This window comes from Meles meles, chromosome 10 (assembly GCF_922984935.1).
Source record: "Meles meles chromosome 10, mMelMel3.1 paternal haplotype, whole genome shotgun sequence".
Classification (NCBI taxonomy): domain Eukaryota; kingdom Metazoa; phylum Chordata; class Mammalia; order Carnivora; family Mustelidae; genus Meles; species Meles meles.
Window position 1 is genome coordinate 18485743 of NC_060075.1, and position 18294 is coordinate 18504036.

Genomic DNA, 18294 nt, shown 5'->3' on the forward strand with positions numbered 1-18294 from the left:
AAGCAAGCAAATAGCTAAAAAGGAGAATAGCTTTTCCCAGCTGATATAGTGCTATAAATGGTAAGTTTTTCAGATATCTGTGGATTGGAACGCAAGAGGAAAATGTCTCCCTTTCTCATTTCAGAGCTGAGAAGGAGGTTCAGACCTTCCTCGTGTGGCCTGAATTGATAATGGAAGTGCTTTTTCAGAATGAACCCTAAGTTGCATATGACCGAATCATAAAAAGAACTACACTTGAAAGGGACTCAGGTCCATATTTATTCTTTTTGCCGTGAATTTTATTTCTACTTACGTTAAACCTACGGCAGGGCTGCCAGGCCTTTGGTACACACTGCTTTAGATGAGAAAACAATCCTGATTACCAAGAGCAGGACAAAGGCAATGCACAGTTAGCTTAGATTCTCATTTTTTCCCTCAAGTTTCAGGCCATATATTTTCAACTATAATTGTATACAGGTATACATATCAGAAACCGATCCTGTAACATCCCATACATATACACAGCATGTGTGTGCACTGCTAGACACAGCTGCTTACATGGCATAGAGATTGCTCTAATCTCTGGGCAAAGGTGCTGAAGTGGTGGACGGTCCAGCAAGGGCTCATCTGAGACCCAAGGCAGCTTGGAACATTCGCTGGTGGTGCTGGCTGTGTGTGTATGGGTTCAGACAGGCGGGAAATCTGTCCTGCATGTTTAATGGCAGACAAAGTGGCCTCCCTGAGATGCAGTCAAGATTGTACCAAAATAAAAGGAGATAAGAGATCCTAGGGGAAGAGAAGAAGTGAGAAGGGGATAAAGGAAAATACAACCACATATTTTCTTGGGGTGGAAATATAACGAAGAATCAGAACACAATTTTTATTTTTTTTTAAGATACAGAAAACAGGAGTGGTTGCTGGGTAAAGCGAGGTCTGCGGAGCAGGAAGCTGCACCGTGGAGAGGATAACGGTCCGTCCCAGTTTGCCTGGGACCGCCTCCATTTAGGACTGTTATTTTAGAGAAATTATTAATAGCTCCTCCTTTCCCTCTCAAAAGTGTCCTGGTTTGGATAATAAATGGCACTGTCACCCCCTTATCTACCACCTCTGGCCTAAGACAGGGTGTAGCCATAAATAAAACTGAAACTGGGAAATGGAGCCATGAGGAGCTTTAAGGAAGGCGTAAAGGCAAACAATGGCTAAAGAAGAGAGGGGTTAGGAGACACCGTATAACGAGTAGGTAATTTGTAATCACTATGCCGAACGCAGATAAACTTAGGAAGAATGTTGGGAGGAGAAGTATAGACAAACTTAAGGGTGAGAAGAGACAGAAGAAAACAAAGAAGACAAATGATTCAGAGCACAAATATGTGCTAGCTTCTAATATTTTCGCCTGTATGTGGGGATTCGTGGTTATGATTGGTGTTATAAAAATGACTGAAAATGGCCATCCCTGCCTTCTGCCCTGCGCCGGCACACATGAAGTCCCGCCCACAGCTGCTCACATTCACCAAGGGCTCTGTGTCTTAGACTCAGACGTGCCTCAGCCAAGCCTTCCCACCAAGCCCCCTCCCCAACTTCTGATGGCTGCATACCAGACAGTCTGCCACCGTGGTTTCATGGGCTTCCACAGATATAGGCCACAGTATGTGAAGCTGTGTTTCAGTGCGTCATTTCAAAGACCTCTCTTGACTTTTTACTGGATCAGAATTTCATATTGCAAAAGGCAGAAAGTAAATGTCAAGGGCAAGTTCAAAAGGCCACGTGATTTCTAGCTAACCAATTCCTAGACCCAGAGGGAAAGCAACAAGGTCTTTGGCATTTAGAGGTTCAGAAAATATGCTGTATGGATTTCCATCACCATTTTGAACTGGATCATGTTATGGCTTGAATTGTCTCCCTCAAAATTCTCATATTGCAGTCCTAAGTCCCGTATATTGGAATGTGACCTTATTTGGAGATGGGGTCTTTACAGAGGTAATCAAGTTAAAATGAGGTCATTAGAATGGGCCCTAATCCGATGTGACTGGTGTCTTTTAAGAGGAGGAAATTTGGGTAGAGATACGGATACAAGGAGAATCCTATGTGAACATGAAGACAGCCATTAACCAGCCAAGGAGAGAGGCCTGGACAGATCCTTCCATCAGAGCTGTCAAAGGAAGGACCAACACTGTCAACACCTTACTGTTGGAATTCTAACCTCCAGAACTGTGAGACAGGAATTTCTGCTGCTTAAGCTATCTGGTTTGTGGTACTTCATTACAGTAGCCCTTGGGAACTAATACCTCAGATGCAATGTGGTCAAAGATGGGAGCTAGAAGAAGCTGACCAGACTTTTTGTGGTTTCCTCATTTCCCTAAGAAGACTAAGTAATGCTTCTTTGAGTTATGTAAAAGAGTGGGCACTCCCTGTGGCAAGACTGGACTGGCTGACCCTTAGGCAATAATTTCAATTGCTCAGGCCTCAGTTTCTCTCTCCAGGAAGTTGGATATCGGGTCTGTGTTCTGAAACCCCCACTGTGACTGTTATTAAGAAAAAGGGTGATCGCATGAATACTCCGAGTTTGAGGCAGAAAGGTCAAACTTACATGGGAAGGCTTATTAAAAAATACTATCTCTGAGACCAGCTGGAAGGGTGAGTGGACTCTAACTTCTGGAGTCAACTTGTGCAGAGAGGTACAGTCCTGACTTCCTTCCTGAGTCACAGAACCAGCTTCGCCTTGGCCTTCTGAGTATCTAAATTTGACAATCAAAAGCTAAAGTAACTCATATATTCGGACAAAGAATTTTCATCTTTCAGCACATAATTCCAGAGTATTTCCCCTGAATCAAGGAAAAGGGTGTAACCTGCTTGTTAAACTATCTCTGCTACCGAGAAAGGAAAACACGAAAGTATTTCAGTAGGCCTTTTTTTTTTTTTTTTTTTAAACAGCTATAGGCCTAGATTCTCCTTCTGTCTCTCACTTGAATTATCTCTTGAGTCAGTAGTGAAAGAAGTGGTGTTTAGCCCTGCTTCCTTATATGGCAGGGAATGACAATGTGCTTGTCTATTTGAACTGCAGTGTGGCTCCCTGACAAATTATAATGATTGGTTATGGAAGCCTCCTGCTCTGGTTTTCATCGTATTCCTGGGGAAAGACACAGAACAGACAGCTGAAGGGAAATGGAAAGGGCTGGACTCAGGGAGTAGCACTGACCCTGGCTCTGCTATTTGCCAGTAGTGTGACTTTGGGCAAGTTCTTTAATTTACTTCACTGCCCTGAGACAGTCATCTTCAACTAGAATGGCGCCTGCCACACAGCAAGTAAATTAACTAGCTTATCTTCTTACCCATCTTAACCTACAAGGGGTTGGGATAACTACCCATCCATTTCGATTCACTGTCCCTCCCAAATTCAGCATTTTTTCTCCAGGGAAGTCTCAATCTTCTCTGCTTGCTGTATATCTCATTCTCTCCTCTCTCCTTTTTTCCTCCTCTGTTTCCCTCTCTCATTCCAGGTAAAAAAAAAAAACAAAAAACTTAAACCCTACAAAATGACCCAGGGTCAGTAATAATAAACCCCTTCAGCCATACCAGATAAAGATGATCTAGAATGTTAAAGTCAGCGCACATCCAATGACAAGGGCAGGGGAGAAGACTTTTGTGATTGAAAGGGGCGGTGGAGGTCATCTGCTTCCGCAAAGCAGGGCTGCGTGCTCCGGAGACAGACAGATCTGGTTACAAAGCGCTTATGCTGACCTGAACAGGGTTTCCTGTAACTACTGTCTACTGGTCCTAGTCCCACCTCAGGAAGAATCTGACATGAAAGAAGGTGGCTTCTTTTGCTCCACCTACATCATGGCCATGGAGGATCCAGGCTGGGAGAATGTGGCTCGGAGCATGAGGACTAATGGGAGTGCACACCTACAGATAGCCTCACTGGTATCACAGCTAAGAGCTGATGATTTTTAATTCAGTGCCAGCATGTGCAAAGCAGTTTAGAGACATTATTTCTAATCCTTATAATAACTATTAAGTGGAGGAATAATAATCCCCTTTTTATAGGCAAAGAAACAGTCTGGGAAATAGTCAATTTGAGATTCAAACTCAATTCTTCCAAATTTTTTTTTTAAAGATTTATTTATTTGACAGATAGAGATTACAAGTAGGCAGAGAGGCAGGCAGAGAGAGAGAGAGGAGGAAGCAGGCTCCCAGCCAAGCAGAGAGCCCGATGCGGGGCTCGATCCCAGGACCCTGGGATCATGACCTGAGCCGAAGGCAGAGGCTTTAACCCGCTGAGCCACCCAGGCGCCCCCAATTCTTCCATATTCTAAAGTGTATTCTCAAATGGGTCACAGCTCCAGAGCCACACACAAACCGGGGACTCCGTTGTTGGAGTCATTAGCAATAGGCAGTACAACATGAGGGCTGAGCATGTGGACTATGGAGCCAGGTTACCCGGGTTTGAATCCAGGCTCTGCCACTTCCTAGCTTTGTGACCTTGGATATGTCACTTAACGAATCGTAACTCAGTTTCCTCATCTGTAAATTTGGTTGTTGTATGGAGATTACTTGTTTGATTTTTATCTAGTAAACATCTAGATGCTACTTAGCACGTGCCAGGCACTGTTGTAAGCACTCAGTAATAATATAATTAGAGAGGAATCAATGAGCTCAGACATGAATACTGGCTTCAGCTTTCTTACCAAGAAGAAATAAATTATGGACATTTATTCCTTTACTCATTTAGCTCTCTACTATGTGTGGGGTGAGGCCCCTTTTTGTTTCAATTCATGGCACTGAAAATCCCCAACTCCCTGATTCATGGCACTTATGATCTAGAGCATAAGAAATAATCAATACATAAACAAATAAATATATAATCATAAGCAAATACTATGAGTCTGCATGCAACAAAATAACAAAGGTATTCTGATTGGCTCTCCTACGTTGAGGTTGAATTTATCAACTTGATACCTTAGGTGTGCTAGGAAATGTTTCACAACAAGCTCTGGGGTGTAGGGAGGGGGATGAGGAGTCTGATTTGCAACATTTGTTAATTTCACTGGTATTCCCCTCACACAGACACAATAAATGTAACTAACTTCCAGAGCACAGATAATAATTAAACATAAGGAGATAATTAGGAAGGAATGAGTTTTGAGGATTTATTAGCTGGGTTTTTAATATAATTGTCAGTTGATATAGTTTAATTTCTAATAATGACTATGTTTAGCCACCAGTTCTCAAAATCTTAAAAGTTAAAACTTGGGCTTTTGGGAGCTAGGAGGAACTGGCTTCCCACACTATGGTGCTGGGTGCATGGAGTGGGGACAGTGTGAGGTCATTCTGCGTGTGGGTCCTAATCTACTTCCTTTGTAGCTGCTCTTGTCCAGCAAGTGCTCCTTCGTGCACGCAGTGGAAGCACTGCTCTGTAAACGAAACAGCATCTGTACAAATAAGTAGCAGTTCTGGCATTCTTATCGCATCACGTTACTCAGGCAGAGATGCTTTTAGCTCTATAGTCCTCAGCGAATATAATTTATGTACTTGCTGCCCTGAATATGGTTGCTTCTTCTGTGCAGGTTACATCTTCAGGATGTAACTCCTGACGGCTGAGTAAAGGAAGACCCTAGAGATGGATTTTCAGTTCTGCAGAAGCGTTCACCTGAGGCCTCTTGTCTCTGAGGGCTCACTTGCTTCTGTAAGGGCCATCCCTGGAAACATCTAAGCCAGAGGCTATGAAGGCCCTGGCCTCAGAGGAGATGTAGGGTGAGGAGGAGGAAGCTTTTCCCCACTTCTGCTCAGGATTTGCACATTCCTTACCCCAAGGCTGAGAAGAGAGAAAAACATCTTCTGCTTTTCCTGGTAAATTAAATACCTAAAGTAACCTAAACAAACATCCTAAGAACAGAAATACTTAAAAGAGAAAATTTTTCCTCAATTCACCCCTCCCCCAAAGCCTAAATTTCACTTAGTAATGGTGGCTGGAACAGGAAGTGGAAATACCATGAGAAATTTTATTCTTGCCACATTTCCAATGCTTTACAAAAGCAAACACTGGAAATCTCATCAGACAGCCTGACCTTACAGGGTTGATAGCTTTGCGCCCAAACTAAAAGAGTATGGAAAGCTGGAGGAATTTTCAGATAAATATTCTAGACTCTTGGGGCGCCTGGGTGGCTCAGTGGGTTAAAGCCTCTGCCTTCGGCTCAGGTCATGATCCCAGGGTTCTGGGATCGAGCCCCACATCAGGCTCTCTGCTCTGCGGACAGCTTGCTTCCTCCTCTCTCTCTCTGCCTGTCTCTCTGCCTATTTGTGATCTCTGTCTGTCAAATAAATAAATAAAATCTTTAAAAAAAATATTCTAGACTCTTCGGGAAAACTGTTTTTTGGAACATACAGCTATAACTTTCAGAAAGAAATTACTCAAAACTACACAACTACACTTCTGAGGAGTGAGTTACTCCATATATCTAACTACAAATTATTTTAAGATTTCATTCATTTATTTGACAGAGAGAAATCACAAGAGAGGCAGGCAGAGAGAGAAAGGGAAACAGGGTCTCCGCTGAGCAGAGAGCCCAATGTGGGACTCGATCCCAGGACCCTGAGATCATGACCTGAGCTGAAGGCAGCGGCTTAACCCACTGAGCCACCCAGGCACCCTAACTATAAATTATTTTAAACATAGATGTACAGAACTGAGCCAGGAGGTTTTAGCAGAATCACCAGAGAGCTTGTTGTTGTTGTTGTTTTGTTTTTTTGTGTGTTTTTTAAAAATTAATTAATTTATTTTTTCAGCAAAACAGTATTCATTGTTTTTGCACAACACCCAGTGCTCCATGCAATACGTGCCCTCCCTACTACCCACCACCTGGTTCCCCCAACCTCCCACCCCCGCCCCTTCAAAACCCTCAGGTTGTTTTTCAGAGTCCATAGTCTCTTATGGTTCGCCTCCCCTTCCAATTTCCCTCAACTTCCTTCTCCTCTCCATCTCCCAATGTCCTCCATGTCATTTGTTGTTTTTTTTACAAACTACAGATGCTGGGCCTTGCCCTAGACCTACTGGATCACAGTCTCCAGGGGATGGGACTCGGGGATTTATGTTTTCAAAAAGCCCTACAGTTGATCCTGATTAAGACACTTGCTAAGATCTACTGGACTACAGATTATAGGCAAACTGCACTGTACCTTATAGCTGAAATCCTAGAACTGTTAACATGGGTCATTCTCTCTTGCTTCTTTCAGGAGAAGCAATCTAGCGGACGGAAACAGGCAACAGCCTGGGGCTTGGGCGCTGTATGTTCCAGAACCACCTTTGCCACTAATTAACTGGAAGACCTTGGTCAAGTCACTTGTTTTGTTCTTTCATTCAACAGATATTAGGCTTCTGCGATGTGCCAGGAACTGAGTATATGTTAATAAAAAAAGAAGCTGTTTTCTTCCCTTATAAATCTTACTGACATTTATCAAAGAGACCTACAAATGTGTGTATAATTTTACTTGGTATGGCCAGGCTTCAGTCTCTTGCCTGGAAAATGAAAAATCACTAGTTCTTTTTCAGAGAAGAATTTCTTATTAAATCCTAAATTTCTTGTCCCAGCTTCCTCATAATATAATTATATGTTTTAAGTCCACTGACTGAGAAAATACAATACCAAAAGCTACTATGACTTCAGTAACTATTTTAATTAGATGAACATTTTATCATCATAATGCATCTATATAATTAGAAAAATAATAGCATGTAATGTTTAAGATCTATTATTTACTCAGTTTGTCAAAACCATTTGCTCCATATATGGATTTGTTTACTTCTTGGAATAATTCTGTGTCTTCCCTGAGATTCAAAGTGTAGAGGTTAGAAACCTACGGACTACATCAGTGGTGTGAAATACATGATACTTGAGTAGCAATGGCCCTTTTCTTTCGCACCAGACATCACTGTCAATGACAGCATTTGTTGCCCCCACTGAGCTTGGGACTCAGCCTCAGAATCCTTCTCAACACATTGTTTCAGGTGGTCGCTACCAATTGTTTGGAGCTGGCAAACAGATGAAAAATGATTTGTGCTCCCTGGGCTAAATGCCTCCTAAGATCCTGCCCAGCTTTAAAAATAGAGGATACATGTATTTAGTTCTGCTATCTTGAGAAATACACATGCTTTCTCCTCTTTCCATATAAAAGTACTCCAAATATCTGAAGACATCCCCGTGGCCCCAGTTTTCATTCTTTTGGGATTAGATCCCTTATCTACTCTTCATCTTTTGTTCTCCTGACCCTCTCTGGTCCTTGACACTCATTCCTGGATGCATATTTGTGAATGCTTCTATGAAGAACAAGCCCAGAGTAGAGCATATTGTTTTGTTTTATTTCATTTTACTTCCCATGACAGACATCGAGACAGGTGTTCAGTGAATGAAAGATTACACTACGAATTCTGTAGAGAACTGAAACTTTCACTGATTGGGTACATAGCTTTTATGCAGTAAGTTTATGAAGTACTGTAATTTACATTGAGATGTAGTAATTTTTATTTATTACAATTATTAAATCATTATTTATTGACTTTTAAAGATTGCTTTAGTTTGGGAGGAGCCATAGCACACCTATGACTCATACGATGTTTCTTGCCAACAAAAACACTTAAGTGTTTTTCTTTAGAATCTTTCTGAAATGGATAATTCTATCTTTTCAATTATCGGTGCTGCAAGCTTCCAAGCTAACCTCCCTTAAGACTGGTTCATTGGGCAACGCCAAAGTGGTCATCAAGTACTGTATGACCCTGACATTAAGTGTTTGCCTCCCTAGGAATTCAGTCACATAAAAATTGGAATGACATACATTGATAGCTATTGGACATTTCAGCTAATTTGCCTTCCATGCCTAACTTTCTCTTCTAACTAAAATTACCCACTGGGCTGTTTTTCTCCCCACAGGGGTGATGGTGACTACTGCTGTCAGGCCCACTGGTAATTCATCCATGAGCATGCCAGTAACCTCTGCTATCCTCCTGCTAGGGGATTTGCCAAAGACAATAGTTATCAGCTGAACCACTCAGGTCTCCTCTCTCAGAATCTGACCAGCAAACACAGAGCGAACTTTCCGGTCTGTAGAACAGCAGAAAGGAGCAGTCACATGTGCTGTAGCTGAGTCACATTCACAGAAGCACACAGACCCTCTGCTGAGATACTCTGACCCACCGTGATTCCAGCCCTGTTCTCTATGGATCCTGGTCCAACTGCGGCTTCTGTTCTTGGATTCCCTTGCGATTCCATCCCTTTATTGTTCCATAAGTATCTTTTTTTAAGATACATTTATCTGAGAGAGAGAGCACACACATGCGTGCATGCATGCACACGTGTGTCCAAGTGGGGGAGGAGCAGAGGGAAAGAATCTTCAAGCAGACTCCTCACTGAGAACGAGCCCAAGGTGGGGCTCGATCATACAACCCATGAGATCAAGGCAAAGCCAAAACCAAGGGGTGGATGTTTAACCGACTGAGTCACCCAGGTGTCCTCCATATGTATCTTATACTCTTGTCCCTTTACTTGAGCTACCACCGCCTGTTAACATAGGTCCATCTGCTCTGAACACTCTGCCAGGTGTTCTCACCCATGTTACCACACCTGCCTGCACACTGCCTTGCTAAACAGGATTTTGGTTTCTAAACCTCTGCCTGCCTTTTGATTTTTACTGTTTTTCTTTTACTTACCTGGCTGTGATTCACAGGTCGGTCCATTGTTGTACTTTATATCTATTCTGGCTTAGCCCCCCGGACCCCAGGGGAACTAATGTCCTTGATGCTTCTGGCCCTTGGACCCCTTGGGCACTCTTCCCTGGTCCTGCCCATCTTCAGCACATCGGTAAAATCTGCCTCGTCCCCCAGGTTGAGACAAGCGAGAGGGAATGTTACATGTGGGTGTCAGAGGAACTAATTATATATTCCTACTTAATATGTCCCTCTCCAAGTAAGATGATTTCCTTACAGCCAAGTATTTTCATCCGTATATTCACAAAACAATGCCAGAAGTCACAGGAAGTGATTAAAAAGCAATTTATCTTCAAGTTCTCCATCACTGAAATAGAATATACATATTCATTTAAAATACCTCCCCCAAATACTTTCCTTCAATTATTCCCTGACTGGTACATAGCAATCCTTTTTAATTTTTTTAAAAGATTTTATTTATTTATTTGACACAGAGAGGGGGGGTGGGGAGCAGGCTCCCCACCAAGCAGAGAGTCCAATGCGGGGCTTGATCCCATGACCCTTGAGCCAAATGCAGAGGCTTAACCCACTGAACCACCCGGGTGCCCCTAGTGATCCTTTTCTTAAGCTCGGGGTGCTCTCTCAGCACATGCTTGGCAGCAGCCCTTCCCAGCTTCTGCGGCCCCTAAAAGCTCCCCACAGAAAACTGCTTCTTTGGAGATGATCTCCTTTTCTTTGTAATGGGGGGTCATGTGAAGTCAGCTTTTATGTATCTGCGTATTCACACCATCCTTTCTTCCTTCAGAAAATCTGGGAAACAAGGAAGGACATCTCCACTCTGTTCTGATCCCATCCGCCCTTGGCTCCAATGGAAATCAAGACTTTACCTCACTCCCCACCCCAACTTCCCCCGCTCAAGCTTTCTCACCTGTCAATCACAAAAGGCGGGTTCACAAGGGACCGCAATGGTTTAGAGGTTCCATCAGATTTCAGAGGCATTCACAGCAACCACAACGCAGGGACAAACAAGTGACATGGCTGTTCCATTACCTTTCCTGCCTGTGGCCAGCCAGCCTCTTCTTCCTGCCCTCCTCCCACACTCACTCACTGCCAGTCAACTGGGAGAGTGGGGGTGACAGGCAGAGTGATTCTCTTTCCACAGAAATCGCTCCAACATCAACTCTGTCTGCTCTAACTGTCCCCCGCCCCGCCTGAAAAAGGTGAAGAGGGTTTCCCCTATCTTGAACATAACCGGGCTTGACCCTCCTGCTAGTCTCTGGGCTTCACCCTAAAGCTGGGACACTGCAGACTGTCTGTGTTGCATCAGGAAAGCCCTTGTTTGGGCTGGGGGGTCAGGAGCCAGGGGAGCTGGTAGAGATAGAGGAGTGGGGATAGGGAAGTTAGGGAGGCCACCAAGGATCCATCCCAGGAGAGCCAGTTGGGGATACTAAGGATTGAGGGAAGCAGGGAGCAGGGGTGGGGGTGGGGGCTCGATCCCTGGAGCAGTCTGGTCTCAATACCAACAGGAACCACAGCCAGGTGCTCCTGATTACCTCACCCTCTCTACAGGGCCCAGGCTTGACATGCTGGGATTAGTTCCATGCTTTTGGCTGGAGGCAGAGAAGCTGCCTCATTTACTAAGGCCTTTCTGTTGTCAGCACCTTGTCACTGGTCTTCTACTCAACTGGATCTTCAGATCTCCTGGTTCCTGGATATGGCCTTGTACCACCGATAACCCATCTCATTCTGCCTCCTGAATCTCCTGGTCTCTGATCACCAGAGCTAAAGTTCAGATAACAATGGGATGGACCGGTATTCCCAAGACTCAGGGCTCAGGGTTCTAGAAAGAACTAGATTCAGAAGGTACCACCGAAGGGTCCACAAGTATGAGGAAGGAGATATAATCAGGGTAACATGATAGTCAGGGATACTAGGTAAGAAGTGGAGGATACAGTCAAGATGAGCTTAATGTCCAGAGGCCTCAAATTGGAGTATACAGCCTACATAAAAGAGGGGCAAACAGCCTCATCTCATTTGGACATTTTAACCACTATGAGAGGTAGGAGAAGCGTCATTAAGCCCATTCCATCCATGAGGTCAAGGACTTGATGCCTTCCTCAAAGGTCCTAGCTATCTGAACAGAGGAACGAGTGCTGGGACTGAGCTCTCTTAGCGGGGCTCCTGAGTTTAGCCCAAGCTACAAGTATCTCTTTAAATTACCAAAGGACTCAGAACCTATGGGCATCTCTCTAATGACAAACTTGGATTAGCGTGAAAGATGAAGGACTTTCAATAAGGATCTGATGATTCTATTTTCAGGCTCTGAGAGAATTTACCCAGAAAACTCTTCTAAAGTCTAAAAATTCTTTGGCAGCATCTAACCTCCTCCTTAGGCCTACCATGCTATTTGCATACCACTTTGTCAGCATTTTCCCCGTCCCCCCACCACAGACTCACCCCACCACATTTCCAAGGCATGTGATAGACTGCAGACAGATGGGGATCGAGCTAACTCCTTTACATGCCTGTCTCTACGTCACTTTTCTGTCTTGCTGAAGAATCACTGATGAGCAGCCCTGCTGCCATGAGGCTACCATGAGCGTGTCTCCATGACAGCTACACGTGCAGTTTTTCTGTTTGTTTTTACTGGGCAAAGGAAGGGAGAGAGAGAATCTCGAGCAGGCCCCATGTCCAGTGTAGAGCCTGACGCAGAGCTTGACCCCACAACCCTGAGATCATGACCTGAGCCAAAATCAAGAGCCAGACGCTTAATTGACTAAGCCACCCATGCTCCCCAACTATATGTGTTTTTAAGAAAAGGCCTACAGAGGTGCATTTTGGGCTCATCAGGCCACAGAACACAGGTTGCACTCAGCACCAACCCATTCCATCTGCCAAAGAGCAGGAAATCCTCAGGCCGGTCATAGGAGTCAATCAGAATCGTTAATAGCCTCAGCACCAGGTGTGCTTTTATGCATCCCATGTAAATCCCTTAAGCTGCAGTTTGAGCCTGGTTCTCCTCTTAACTTTAATGGGAGAATTGCATATTTCTTTACAGTAATTTTTTGATCTGAATTATTTAATTTTTTCTATTTATCCATTGGTTTTGAACCAGTGGAAACAACCTAGCCTGTCACCTATGGATCTATCCACTGTACATCCCTTGTGTATAGTGAGATCCACCTTTTATTAGTGACTTGTTATTCTAGACTCCTGACATTGTATTTCCTTATTAAATGATTTTATTAAAATGAAATTTTTTGCACAGCAGTTTCATCAAGCTCCATTTACCTCCCCAATTGGGGAGATGTGCTCTAGCTAACATTCAGCTGGAGGAAAGTAGCACAGACAGCTGCCCAAAGCTCAATATAAAGTAAAATAGCAAATCCCCTTGCTCCACCACATCACTACGGAGAGCACAACACTTATGTTGAAAAATGTGTTTTTGTGGTTGTTGGGGGATGGGGCGTGCACAAAGAAGAGAGGGGAGGGTGGTGGCAGCAAAGTTTGAACTTTCAGGGATTTGGAGATGTTGGTTTCAAAATGGAATTTATCCTCAAATCCCAAGATTATAGATTTCCTTCCAAACTGCATTCCCAACATGGTTTAGAGAACAGTTGAAAAAGAAATTGCTCTCCATATTTTGATTGACATTAAAAACACTGTGAAAATAGTTTGGAACTTGATCTCTTTGAGGGACGGACAATAATCAAACTATAGCTTTCACTTGCAGCCCTTTCTCCCACACTTACTCAGAACTGTTCCAGGAAAAGAAATTCACAGGGAACTCTGTTCTCATATATCATTTCTAGGAGGGGAGAGAGGCATTCTCAAGAAAATTATCCCCAAATTTCTAAATACAAAGAGAAAAGATTATTTAATGAATCTCAACACAAAACCACCTTACTTGGCAGAAGAAAATCAAATTCAGTCCTTTGGAGCTGAAAACCTTTAATATCCAAGTTTATTTAAAATTTATCAGACTTGCCCTCCTTGCCACATACCACCTCGTCTTCACTTAAGCTCCAGCCATACACGTCTGGTTTTGCCAAACACATTAGAAAGATTTTACTGTTCCAGTTTACAAGTCCATCTGCACAGCCCTGTTAACAGAAGGGATCTATGAATACCAACTACTTTGTTCTCATCCACTTTTTCTGACCATGTATTACCATAGCACTAAAATTCCCCCACCCTTTACAATCAGCTCTTTCTAAAAGGAATTCCAGGCTACTACCAACTGGCTGCCTTGTACTACTGTTTAAGATGCCCAAATATGTCTGACTATGTTGAAATGAAAGACTGCTTCCTCTCTTTCTGGAACGCACTTCCAAAACGACATCTTTTTACATTCTCTAGTCACAGGCACACTTTCAAACAGAAAATAAGATTTCTAAAGGAACAGTTTGGTAGGATGTTAAATGCGATTTTTAAAAACACACCCACTAGCCATGCATTCTCTCATTATTAGGTTTTATAGGAAACAGATCGTGGTAGGCATCTTCCTGTCTTGGCAAGTAACAGATCAGTTACGTTAACCCAACTGGTGCTAAACGCTCTTTCCACCTCTGAACTTATTTCCCTGCAGCTCTAGAAGTCCAGCCTTAAAAACTGGTAGCAGAACAATATGCAAATGGCTTTGGTTAAAAACCATTACCTTTTGGTTTCTCGTTAACCTAAAAAGTTGTTTTTTAAAGTAAAACCTCTTTAGATGCCTGGGAATAAAAGATGCAGGAGAGACCACCGGTGTGGGCAGACCAGCACGGCCCGCCTGCTGACCCTGGCCTGTGGCTATCAGGTAGAATTCCCGTGGCACTCCTAAACAAAAGGCTTCCCTTACCAAGGTTGCCTGTGGTCCCTGAGTATACATCTCTATGTCTCTATGTGATCTCTCCTCCCGTCCCAACTCCAAGAACAGAACTTGAAATCTCATCCTGTTTGTCTTCCGGGAACATCTGCAGGGCAGCAAAGCCCAGTCTGGCTCTGGGAATTTGCATGGTTTATTGGCTTTTACAATCTTGCATCTCCAGCTACCTTAAGCAGGAATGTTGACTGAAACCCACAGAAAGCCCCCAGACTCTCCGAAGAGATTAAAAGAAAGCCCTCTGTGGCTTACCTCGCAGGCTGCAACTTCTTCCTGGGGACTAAGTCCGAAAGGAAGGACTGATTTCTCTAGCAGGAGCACAGCAAGAGGGCAGGCAGGCAGGCAGCCTAATACACACTGCTCTATTCAATAAAACTCCAGACCGCCCTTCCTTAGCCCCTCCCAGAAGTCCTCGCTAAGTGAACACATATCCCCTATGTTTACAGTCGGCAGTCGGTGGTATGCATTGTCCTGTAGTTTCTCTACTAGGGCAGCCAATGACGACACCCGGGCCGAGGTGGATGCAGCCTGCCTGTGGAGATGCCTGTCATTCCCTAGGCATGCTCAGGAAATCACTCATCAGAAAAACCAAGACCTAAAAAGCTCTGAAGCTGTGTGCAGGCTGCCAAAACCAGCCAGCTACATGCCCTTTTTTGGTTATCCTGAGCAGGGCCTCTGGAAGTGAATCCATTGTCAGGAACAATCATAAGAAATGTTAATCTTGGAGAAAGAGGCTGTCTTACAGAACGCAAATGTAACTTTAAAAAGAAAGCACAGTCTATAAAACCAAAAGTTAACAGTCCGTGAGTTTAGTGAGGCGGGGGTGGGGAAGGCTTTTTTGATTGAGGGAGCTGTAATAGCATATTTCCTTCAAAAGCAGTTGTGGATACAAAATTAAATTAAATTGTTATATGCTTTTAAACCCTACAATGGCCAGGACCCAGGTCTGGCGTACAGACTAAATTCTAACCTGAAAAAGGCACAGCCCCTTAGAAATATGTCTATATGTGTTATAAAAACAACTGACAAAAAGAGCTTAGGTCTTTTTTAGTAGGTAATGTTTTCCAGAATAAGTGCCGCGCCAGAAACTCAGCTAGGCAGGGTCCTACAGGCTTGGCTATCGTCATTGGTTTTCCGAATCACCTCCCTTTCCACCTCCCCTTTGTTTCCTTGGATTTGGCAACAGGGAGACATGGCTAGCGACTGTGCCCAACGGAGAGGGTGTGAAGAGACCCAGCCCCTCCTTTGGGCTGGTGTAGACAATGCACATGCCCACAGAGATGGCATCGCTGTTCTAGCGACTTCTCCAAAGTGCTCCAACCAAGTCTTCATTGACAGGATGTGTGTTATGAGAGGGTCAGATTTAGGAGATGCTGAATTAGAATGAAATTCACTGGGCCAGGTGTGCATACAATCTGTGGTCTTGTACTTTTCGATAAAGAATTCACTCAATTGGTCAATCAGTATTTAATTCAACAGCAACAACAACAAAAAATTTGTCGGGCCAGGAACAAGGTGTCAGATTTCTAACTGTTTCACCACTGACCAAGAAGACTTAAAAACATATTCCCTGGCTGACTATAGTCCACAAGCTTGGTCTCCAAAAACCATAGGTTTTACCATATAACCCTTTACCTATTTATGAAGATCTGACTTAAAAATGATCTCTACTTAGGAAAAAGTCCCTGCCCTTTGTGCCTCACATGGAAGACTTGGGAAGTCACTAATCCACATGGGTGGTTTTCTTCTTCAGCCCTCCAGCATTAATTAGCGAGCTACCCAGAGGCATCTATATCAAACCCATGCTCATCTTTTCTTGGGAAGGCTGCCTATCCTCTCTTCCCAACTGCTGCTGCAGCACAGCCTAAAAAAGCTACAGAGAAGGCTGCCAGGCCGAGTGAGAGGTGAGCTTCAGGCATCCCAAGTTAGAACTCAGAATGCACTTTCCCAGGGAAACAGAATAAATAATGGCCGGTGGGAACAGCACAGTCGATGCAGCATTTTAAAGACTCTGTGGCTCAACCAGGCATTCGTGGAGCACTGCCGTTTATAAAATTGTTCCTATGGGAAAATGTCTTCTGATCTCAACTGAATGATTTGGAAATAAACTTTGGGAACACAACCAGTTTTGCTCCTGGGGCTGTCCCATATCTGGACAGGTTGTGAAGACAGAAGAACAGTTCCCTGTCTGGTAAACTGCTGAGTTTGGAGATGCTGTAGTGCAGACTTCAATGACTTCTGAAGCCAACTCAGTTGGTGAGTCCTGTGCAAAGATAAGGCCTGTGTCCAAGGATGTTTGGGGCCCGTGATCTCTAGGCCCTATGGACTGTGACTCAGTGAGGCCTGTTTTAATGCACTGTCTTCCATGCCACTGCTGATTCAATCCTAAGCCACATTCTTCCCGCTTGTGTGAGTAATGCCTTTTGGTTAAACAACATCAGGGCATAATGTGCAATCTATGAATAAAATAAGTACCAGCTTTCCAGAGGAAAGAAAAGTTACACTACAAATGGGGAAAATATTATCGGCAGGAAACATAGAAAGGACATGCATTTTGCATGGTTTTTAGAAGATAAATAGCTAAATATTTCTGGGTTCTGTCTTTAGAAAAAAGAAGTATGCTTCCCTAGATAAATTCTGAATACCTCATACGCAGGGTATAGTGGGAGAGCAACCTATTCAGCCTTTTTTATGCATTTGAAAATGGACACTGTGGAAGAACCATATGGCTGGAAGGATAATTTAACAAATTTCATTAGAAAAAAGAAAGAAAGAAACATGTTGCCAATCTCTGCCATGGGAAACTTCACTTTCATAGTATTTACTTTTTCCAGAAGTCATCTGTAAACAACACTAAAAATACACAGGATTTAGACAGGAAATTTTTGTGGAATCTATTTCCCACTTAGACCATCCCAGATAAAGAACAGCTTGTAGTATACGATACATCTACCTAATCAAACCATAACAACTCAAAAGAGACATCTGGAAATATCTGAATGATTCGTTGTATTTTTTTCAGTTCCAAATGAGTATTTGCAACCATGCAGATCCGGTGGGCAATTAAATTTCACTTGTAAGTCAGTTGTGAAAAGTAAAAGCAGGCCACACCTCTTTTTCATTCAAAATTAAAATCACGTCATTTAATACCACAGAGAACATACATTTTTCCAGCTTAAAATATGTTTTATTGAATAAAACAGATCTTTTGAACATTTTAAAAGGCAGAAAAATCCACCCCCCTCCACACACATCTTCTTTTACTCAAATGAAGTATTTCCAGGAACTCAAGCTTAGAAAATAAGAAGATCAGAGTGGTAAATTTTGATACCAAAACTGACAACAAGGACAGCACAAAGAGAAGGGAATGGTACTAAATGTATTTATGATCCTAGATGAGAACAATTAGCACACTGAATTCAACAAATATATATAAAACAAGACAAGCTCAATGCACAGATGGTCAAAACCTAAAAATCTAGAGACATATTATTCAATGTTGGCAGTTTAAAAGTTAAGAGAAAAAAGTACCAAAAAAAAAAAAAAAGAGAGAGAAAAACTGTCTCAATAGATCAAAAATAATACTTGGTAAAATTAGCAATCACATATAGGAAAAAAAAAAAAGAGAGGCTCTTGAAAAACCAGCAACAGACTCTTTCCAAACATATACAAAGAGAGCTTTACCAGAAAGCTATAGCAAACATCATCTTAATGGTGAAATGGTAAAAAGTATTCCCACTATAATCAACAAAAAGGC

General features: G+C 43.0%; 1 protein-coding gene across 6 annotated transcripts in view; it reads right to left on the reverse strand.

Annotated features, from left to right (window-relative positions):
* CALD1 (caldesmon 1) overlaps positions 1 to 15034 on the reverse strand; it is a 185150-nt gene extending 170116 nt beyond the window's left edge. For 2 of the 6 annotated variants that reach the window (XM_046020141.1, XM_046020142.1), the window contains exon 1: positions 14790 to 15032. The gene's annotated coding sequence lies outside the window, so the exon portion shown is untranslated. Of the gene's footprint in view, positions 1 to 14789 lie in introns of all 6 variants that reach the window. The other 4 variants (XM_046020146.1, XM_046020145.1, XM_046020148.1 and 1 more) reach the window with 4 other exon arrangements.
* Between the last annotated feature and the right edge of the window lie 3260 nt (positions 15035 to 18294).